Raw genomic sequence first — 8,896 nt, forward strand, 5'->3', positions numbered from 1 at the left:
ATGGCGGTGATGAGGAGGCTCTCGGACTATATTTTGTTGCTTGGGGAAGAAGCTAATGACTAATTTAGAAAAGTAATCAAATGAAACCAAATTTTAAAAAGGCCGAGCGCAAGGAAGTTCAAAAAATAGCAACTATGAAAGGAAAAAGTTTATAGTTTATTATGAAATGTAAATAAACCTCATATTTTATATAGGCGCCAAAGACAAAAGGTCGCGGTTTCCACGCCCGCATTTCTACCTAGGCTTATGAAAACAAAATAATGAAGGACCCGGTTTTTATGCGGCCAAGGCCGCATATGTAGAAATACTGGGCTCTTGATAAATCTATTTTTGAGATGGATTTAAAGACTTAGTTTTTAAAGATATGTAATCTCTAATATGGATATCATGAATATAAAAAATAAATTTTAAAAACTAAAAATAATAATTCTAGTAAAAAAATATTTTTACCGTTAGTTTCTATTGTTTTTAGATAGAACATCCACTTACATTCATCTTTAAGATGGATGCTTTACTCTTTTTTTAACATAGAAATGCTGTCTAGCCGACATGAGACAATTTTCCAATTAATAATTCTCATCTCAAAAGTATTTCCATCGATGAAAATCTTCATGATGGTTCTAGAATTAATTTTTAACATCGACAATAAAATTTGAAATTAAAAAAATAGTAAAGATCTTGTGAATATGTGAACACTTATTTTTAGGATGAAATGAACGGTCTAGATAATTTGTTACACTATACACTACTTTTAGACCTTGCAATCCTTTTTTTTTTTCACAACCATAGAGTTTCAAGTCGAGATGATTATTGTAAAGGTTTTTGAATGCTTGAATTACAATTATCGAAGAGTTATAAGTTGGGGGTTTACCTATTTTGATAGGGCTGCAGCCAAATATTCTTTTTTTTTTTCAAATAGATTGGAAGTTAGCTTTTTAAAAGTATTATGGATGATGTCAGGGAGATGGAAACCAGAACGTGATAACTAATTATAGTGGAAACATTCTTTTTTTTTTCAAATAGATTGGAAGTTAGCTTTTTAAAGGTATTATGGATGATGTCAGGGGGGATAGGAAACCAGAACGTGACAACTAATTATGGAGGTGCTAACACCACGGCCCAACCCTTTTCCCCTATTAAACTATTTTCCATTGTTATACTAATTAAGTAAGGAAAAAGTTTATATAAGGTTGCAACCTTAAAATGTAAAATTATATATGCATCTCAAAAATCTATCGAAAAATATTGTTTTAATATTGAAAAAACCTCTAATTGATCATCTCGATGTATGAATTTATAATCTATATATTGAGTCCCAGAAATAGTGCATCTTGTAATACATTATCTAGACCATCTATTTTCAAGATTTTCATATGTTTATTGATCTACTTGATTTTAAATAAAATTTTGAGGTGTTTTTTAATTGGATTCTTTAAGGTTGCAAAATTAGATTCTTTTAGTAAATCTAATATGGTAGAGGCTTATCCATAAAATGTTGTCCACTGAACAAGTAAGACCAACAAACGTGAATGGATGACATAAGCCCACACGTAAGGCCTTCTTCCCAAGGCATCCAAATCACTTCTCTCTCATTTATTATTATGTGGTCTTGGAATTTATGAAACTTCCATGTTAGATTGCATCAGAGAAATTGCAGCAAAAGCATGGCACCTATCTTATATTCCTCAGAGGGACACCTAGTCAAAATTAGCCTCATTGACCTCAATTTTTAAGTTTTCTTTTACTTGTCAGCCAGAGATGGAATAACCAAACGATAGTCCACTCTTACAGGAGTAGAATATCTATTTACACCCTCGGATAAAATCCCACAGAGAGTTAATCTTAGAATCCCAAATTTTGGAGATGTAACCAATTCGACCCATAGAATAACTTTGAAAAAAAAAAAAAAAATTATATTTGAGCCCTCTATTCATGCTCATGTGTATAATGCCTACCATATATGCATCTGTTACCAATGTTTCTCATTGAGGACCCACCACCCAAGATGATCAAAACCTATTCTGTTTTTATTTTCCCTGGTGAATAATCAAAGGGTGCAGTTTGCATACAGATGCATCCGTAGGGGTAGAGGTAAGATGCACCTTTAAATTCTGTCATGGTATATAATTTTGATGTGAAATATTTTTAGGATTATCTCAAAATCTATTTTTATATCTAATTATAAAATTTTCAATTTTAAAAATGGTTAAAATCAAATAGATCTATAAACATATGAAAATTGTGAAAATGAACGGTGTGGATAATATGTTTTAAAATGCACTATTTCTTAGACTTAAAATCTTTTTATTTTTCATAGTCATACATCTCCATGTCGAGATGATCAATCAAAGGGCTTTTCAATATTAAAATTACCTTTTTCGATGAATTTTTAAATGGCATCTGTAGTTCTACATTATAAGGTAATCTAAAAGCCACTTTATAACTTTATATACACTAGTTAGTGCGTTGCACATAAGTGAAATAAATGATCAAGTAAATAATCATATTCATATGTGATAGAAGCAATGAAATATGGGTGCGGTTTCAATAAGGTTGCAACCTTAAACAATCCAATTAAGGCGCACCTCCAAATTTTATTATAACATGTAATCTTGATGTAATAAATTCTTAGGATTATCTTAAAATCTATTTTTATCTCTAATTATAAAATTTTAAACTCCGATATAGTTAAAATCAAGTAGATCTATAAACATATGGAAATCTTGAAAATGGACGGTCTAGATAATGTGTTGCAAGATGCACTATTTCTGGAACTCTAAATCTTTTGTTTTCTTTTTTTTTATATTCATACATCTCGATGTCGAGATGAATAATTAGATAATTTTTCAACGTTAAAACAGCCTTTCAAATGGATTTTTGAGGTGCATCTGTAATTCTACATTTTAAGGTTGCAACCTTATATAAACTTTTTCTATGAAATATATAACATCAGCGCAATAAAACAGCGACATTGTTGTCATTGTCAGTGATGGAAATATATGCATTGTTTATAAGGATATTTAAAAATTTGTTTTGAGAAAAATAAGAAATTCATCGTAGACTGTTCACAAACTTTGAAATTTTTAATAAAAACAATATTATATATTTTTATAAATTTTAAAAGTGAATGAGACATTACTTTTAATTATTTATTTTCATATTTAAGAAAAAAATTATTTTGACATTTCAAAATATTAAATTCAAATTGTGGAAATTTAGTTGTTCGTAGGTTGCACCCAAATAATGCAATCATAAAATTATGGCATGCATGGATGGACAGTATGAAAATCAATATTCAATCGCTTTTTATAAATCTTAGATTAAGAGATAACTAATCATAAGTAAATTTGAAGTATATGGTTTTCAAGTGGATAAAAAAATAGCAATAAATTACACGTACAATAAATAAATAAAAAAAGATTTTAAAATGTTCCAAGTTTCAAAATAGACAAATATTTTATTTTCCTATCTGAATCCTTTCTCTCTCCAACCAACTTTCTTACTCTCTTCGATTAAACTATGTAATCCACGTCTCTCTCTCTCTCTACTCAACCAAAGTGCACGGGGTTATGACTTTTTAATTAGATGTCCATCCCTTTCATGAAATTAATTTACATTTTAATTAATTAATATTTTTCGTGCTTAGATGAGCTTGATTTTCTTTCAAAATTCCAATAATTTAAGAGCCCATGAATTAGATGATTTTATAAAATTTCATAGAACTACAAATACCAAATTTAATTTGAATAATATAATGCGACTTCAATGCTTTATAATTTTCATGGTTTTTAAAGTTTATTACCTAACACATCATACCTATTGGCATATCAAAGCAAGCGCACGCATGCATGCATATGCTCGCACGTAACCATGCATATACTTTAATGTATGAGTTAGAATTGCTTGTTTCTAGTAAGCAGGCATCAGAGAACTTTAATGTTATAAGCATACGCATCATAAAAACAAAACTACTCAAAACTCAAACATTAACCTAGAGGCCTGTTCATCTTCAGATCTGCGTTTGTCGAAGAAGATGAATGTGCAAATGATACATATAGAAAAGTGTGACGAATAATGTGAATATATGACACAGATATATCAGATAATTTTGTAATAAACTAAGAACTGCTAACTTTCAAGACAATTTACTACAAATTATAGCATACTATTATTATTCCAAAAGATCACTCATTTGCAAGGCAGTATATTATTAATTATACCATATTGACATGCGAAAATAGTTTGAACATCACAACATGGTCAGAAAAGAGAGAGGGGAGAGCAGTAAAAAATGAAAAAAAAATTAAAAACAATATTCTATATTCTTATGGATTGCCCTCAATTTTTATTTTTTTTGTTCCATTTGTTTGAATATCCCTCAATAGTTTTTGGAGCATGTATTGCCTTAAAAGATGGGAATGTCTGATTCAAGACGGGTCTAGGTCCAGGTTGACCCGAACGCGACCTGACCCATTGCCACCCTTAGCCATGCCTGGCCTGGCTTAGCCTTTCGACCTAGTCTTCAAGCTATATTTTTTGAAGCATGTATTGCCTTAAAAGATGGGAATGTCAGACCTGGGCTGCCCTTATAGGGACTATGACACACTAGGGCCAAGGCGACGTAGCCCAAGCGCGGGGCATTGCCAGCCGTAACTCTATGTTTATGTCTTGAGTAAGGCTGGGATTGGGTTGGATAGGGTCCGAGTTTGCTCGAACCCAAACACGACCGAGTCCAGTATATCTGGACAAGGACCCAGACCCATAATTTATTTGGAGGACCCATAGCTGGACTTGGACCCAACAGATTATACATAGAAAAAATAAAAACATTTGCTAAAATTAAAAAATTTACCTAAAACTTATACCAAAATGTTACTAAAAATTACCAAAAACATGTAAATAGTTAATAAGAATATTTAGACAATAATTCATTAATTTTCTCATTTTAAGACTAATAAGAATATTTGAAAAGAAAAAATGAAAAACATATATAAAATAACATATACTTCAAGTAAACACAATCCTAAAATTTCAAGTGAAAAACAATAATTCACCTATTTTTGATGAACACGCGTCTAAAATTTCAAATGATTTGGATTTGTAGAAAAAAAAAAAAGTTCAAACACTACCGAACATCCGTGATCTTCAGATCAGCTTAGATTCACTCTGGGCCGTTGTGCTCATATGTTCATATGAGCTAGTGGGCTAACCCTGGCTTTTTCCTATATGTATATATATATAATTTTATATTAATATAACTTTTATATATTGGGATAATCTATAATTCACAACCTTTCAAATTACAAAGGTTAATGTTATAGTGACTTGTGATGGATGGATTTATTAAATATGGTGTGCATTTTTAAAAAAAGATTTCTTTTAATGATATATTGCTCATCAAGTAAAGATGTTTGTGTAAATATCACCAAAAGATAAAACGTACTTTTATCATTTTCATAAGGGGTAAAGTTAAAATTATTACTAAAAGACAAGAGTACTTCATAAATAAAGTTTAAGGATACTAATTTGTAACTTACCAGTATACTTTTATAAAAATTTCTATTTCTTTTTTACTTAATGATTAAGTGACTTATTATAATGAACTTTTAAACAAAAAATAATGACTTTTTCAATAAATATACCCATCACAACTCACTCTAATATTAACTTTTGTGTTGTGAAGGTTTGTTAACTTTCGTATTTTTAAGCTTTCTTTTTTGTTTTCAGCCAGAGATGGCAATCAAAAGAAGATAAAAAGGAGATGGAGAAGCATATAAAAACAATGCAATGCTTTGACCAAATAGATTTTCTAAATACTGATTTATTTATTCTCTCACATAAAATCCCACCTAAAATTAATTTTAAGATCTCAAAATTTGGAGATGTAACCTATTTAACTCATAGATTAACCTAAAAAGAAAGATAAATCTAATGGGACCCTCTATGTAATTTTTGAGATTGAAAAAATCCTCCCAAATAAATCTTCTATGAAGGAATAGAATCATAGATTAACCTAAAAAGAAAGATAAATCTAATGGGACCCTCTATGTAATTTTTGAGATTGAAAAAATCCTCCCAAATAAATCTTCTATGAAGGAATAGAAGTAGACTATGCTCCGGATAGATCGTACTATTCATGCTCATGTGTATAATACTCACCATAGATGCATCTGTTACCCCTGTTACTCGTTGAGGACCGACCAGCCAAGATGACCAAAACCTCTTTTAGAAGGCATAAAGAAATGCAGATTGCTTCCTGTTTTATTTTCCTTTCTGGTGAATAATCAAAATTGCACAGGTCTCTGCATTTCCCACGTTGGTTCTGAGTCAAAAAGGGTTGATGGAGATGCATGTATTTGCATACTGTCCAAAGAGTCCACTTGAACTTGCTGTGCAAATTTGCCTCAATTAGGGTGCAAAAGAAACTGCTTTCCTACTTCCCCCGGAAAAGTTCACATAAGGTTGCAACTTTAAAATGTAGAATTAAATATGCACCTAAAAAATCCATCGAAAAAGATTGTTTTAATGTTGAAAAACCCTCTACTCAATCATCTCAACATCAAGATGTATGAATTAAAAAAAAAGATTTTGAGTCCCCAAAATAGTGCATCTTGCAACATATTCGCCCTTTTAGAGAGAGATAGAGAGAGAGAAGTTTTGATTTGGAGAGAGAGAAGTTTTGATTTGGACGATGAGAAGAAGATGAAGTTTTGCCCTGAGTTTTCTGAGCAACAACAGGCAAAAATATCTCAACGCCTGCTGCCCCTATCATAATAATAAGCTTGTTGCTATTTAGCGAAATTATCCTGAAATTTACACGATGACTGTAAATTTTAGGTTGGCATGGAACTAACGATTCAGATCCTGATCTTATAAATACTTTCATATTCCGTTCAGGATTTAGATCTGGGTGGATCCAGACCTGATCCTGAAAAGCCCTAGTTGGACGCCGCATCGATAAATTCCAGAGCGCTTGGCCCAAAATCTAAAAGCCACTGTTTTTCCATTGCCCTAATTGGATAAGGCTTTCCTTTGGAAAAGTCGAGGATGGTTGAGGAGAGAGATTCAGAGCAGGGCCACAATGTGGTGTTATTCCCATTCATGGATCAGGGCCACTTGATACGCATGGTCGACATCGCTCGGATGCTGGGCTCGCGGTGACTCTGGTCACAGCCCTATCAACGCGGTTCCGATCCGGGCGAGCATCAGAGTGCAGGGTGCAGATCTTCGAGGTCGAATTCCCGTGTGCAGAAGCAGGCCTGGCTGCCGGCCTGAAGGTTGTGAGAGCTCATCAAACACGTTGTGGAGAATCCCCTCTGCATCATCTCGGACGCCTACCTCCCGTGGACGGTGGAGACGGCAAAAGAGTTCGGTATCCCGAGGCTTGTTTTCCATGGCTCCAGCTGTTTCAGCCGGTGCTGATCTGCTCACACAGCCTGCATGCATAATACAGGCCTCATCGTGACATAAACTCGGACACTGAACCTGGCTTGCCGCATACGATAACGCTGACGAAAGCCCAGCTGCCTGAGTTTAAGAATGCGGCGTTGATCGCTGCTGGGTTTGGCAGAGTGGTGGAGGACTCGAGGCAGGCTCGCTGATGCCTGGAGTTACGGCACTGTTCTAAGTAGCTTCTATGAGCTGGAGCCAGGATATGTGGACTACTACAGGAATGTGGTGGGGACGAAGGTGTGGCCCATTGGCCCGGTGTCCGTATGCAATCGAGACCAAATTGACATAGCAAAGCAGAAAGGGGAAAGAAGGCCTCTGTCGAAGAAAGCACGTACGTGCCTGAGATGGCTCCACTCACAGAAACCAGAGTCGGTCGTGTATGTATGCTTTGGCAGCTAACAGAGATCGGACTCGGCTTAGAGGCGAGGCCTCCGGACTGCCCTTCATCTGGGTGGTGAGAGGGGACACAGAGCTGGTGTACCAGTGGCTGCCTGAGGATTTCGAGGAACGCGTGAAGGGCAGAGGAATGGTAATCAAAGGATGGGAGCCCCAGATCCTGATCCTGTTCCTGTTCCTGTCACACCCGGGCCACCGGAGGGTTTGTGGCGGGAATTCGACACTGGAGGGCCTCAGACCACGGCTCCCGATGGTGGCGTGGCCAATGTTGGCAGAGCAGTCATTGAACGCAAGGCTGGTGGTGGACGTGCTGAAGGTGGCGGTGGCAATTGTTAGAGGAGGCTGAAGGAGTGGTGCCAAAGGCTGCGGTGGAGCAGGGAGTTGACAGGGAATGGTGAGATGACGGGGAGGGCGAGAGAGTTGGGGGAGATGGCGAGGAGGGAGGTTCGTCTCATATGAACCTCACCCTCTTCATCCAGGATATGATCGCTTATAAGAAGGCCCACACCATGGGATCAGTCCCTGTATCTGTATCTGAATCTGAATAAGATGGATAACTTCTTGAGCTTCATTTTACTGGTTAGGTTTTAGGTACTTACGTTTTGCTCCTTGTGTTAACACAAGTTATGATACATTGGCTTTTCACTTGTATTAGTTCCTTTAGGCACGTATTAGACGCAATCTCCTTTAAATATGGAAAAACTTTATACGAGGTTGCAACCTTAAAACGGATAACTACAATGAGTAATGATACTATAAGACCCTCCTCCATCTACCATGTGTGTAGCACCCTAAAGTATCATCATTAAATTAAATTTGACACAAATTTTTTAAAAAAGTTATCACATGGGTGTGGGATTTGACTTTTTTAGAGATCTATGTAAAATTTAATGAGGATCATTTGATGTCTTATCCACATGAGTGGGAGAGAGTCCTATAAGATCATTTCTCTAATTACACATGCACTACAAAAATTCATCAGTTTTAATGTTAAAAAACCCTCTAATTTAATATTTCGACATAAAGATGTATGAATACGAAAAAAAAA

The 8,896-nt window shown here is 34.9% G+C and overlaps 1 pseudogene; it reads left to right on the forward strand.

Moving 5' to 3' along the window:
- Positions 1-6,904: 6,904 nt before the first annotated feature.
- On the forward strand, positions 6,905-8,316 carry LOC148779280 (UDP-glycosyltransferase 73C4-like; annotated as a pseudogene).
- Positions 8,317-8,896: the final 580 nt, after the last annotated feature.

The sequence above is a fragment of the Amborella trichopoda genome, chromosome 13, assembly GCF_054954075.1.
Source record: "Amborella trichopoda isolate Santa Cruz 75 chromosome 13, AtrichopodaSantaCruz75HAP2 v2.0, whole genome shotgun sequence".
NCBI classification, from domain to species: Eukaryota; Viridiplantae; Streptophyta; class Magnoliopsida; order Amborellales; family Amborellaceae; genus Amborella; species Amborella trichopoda.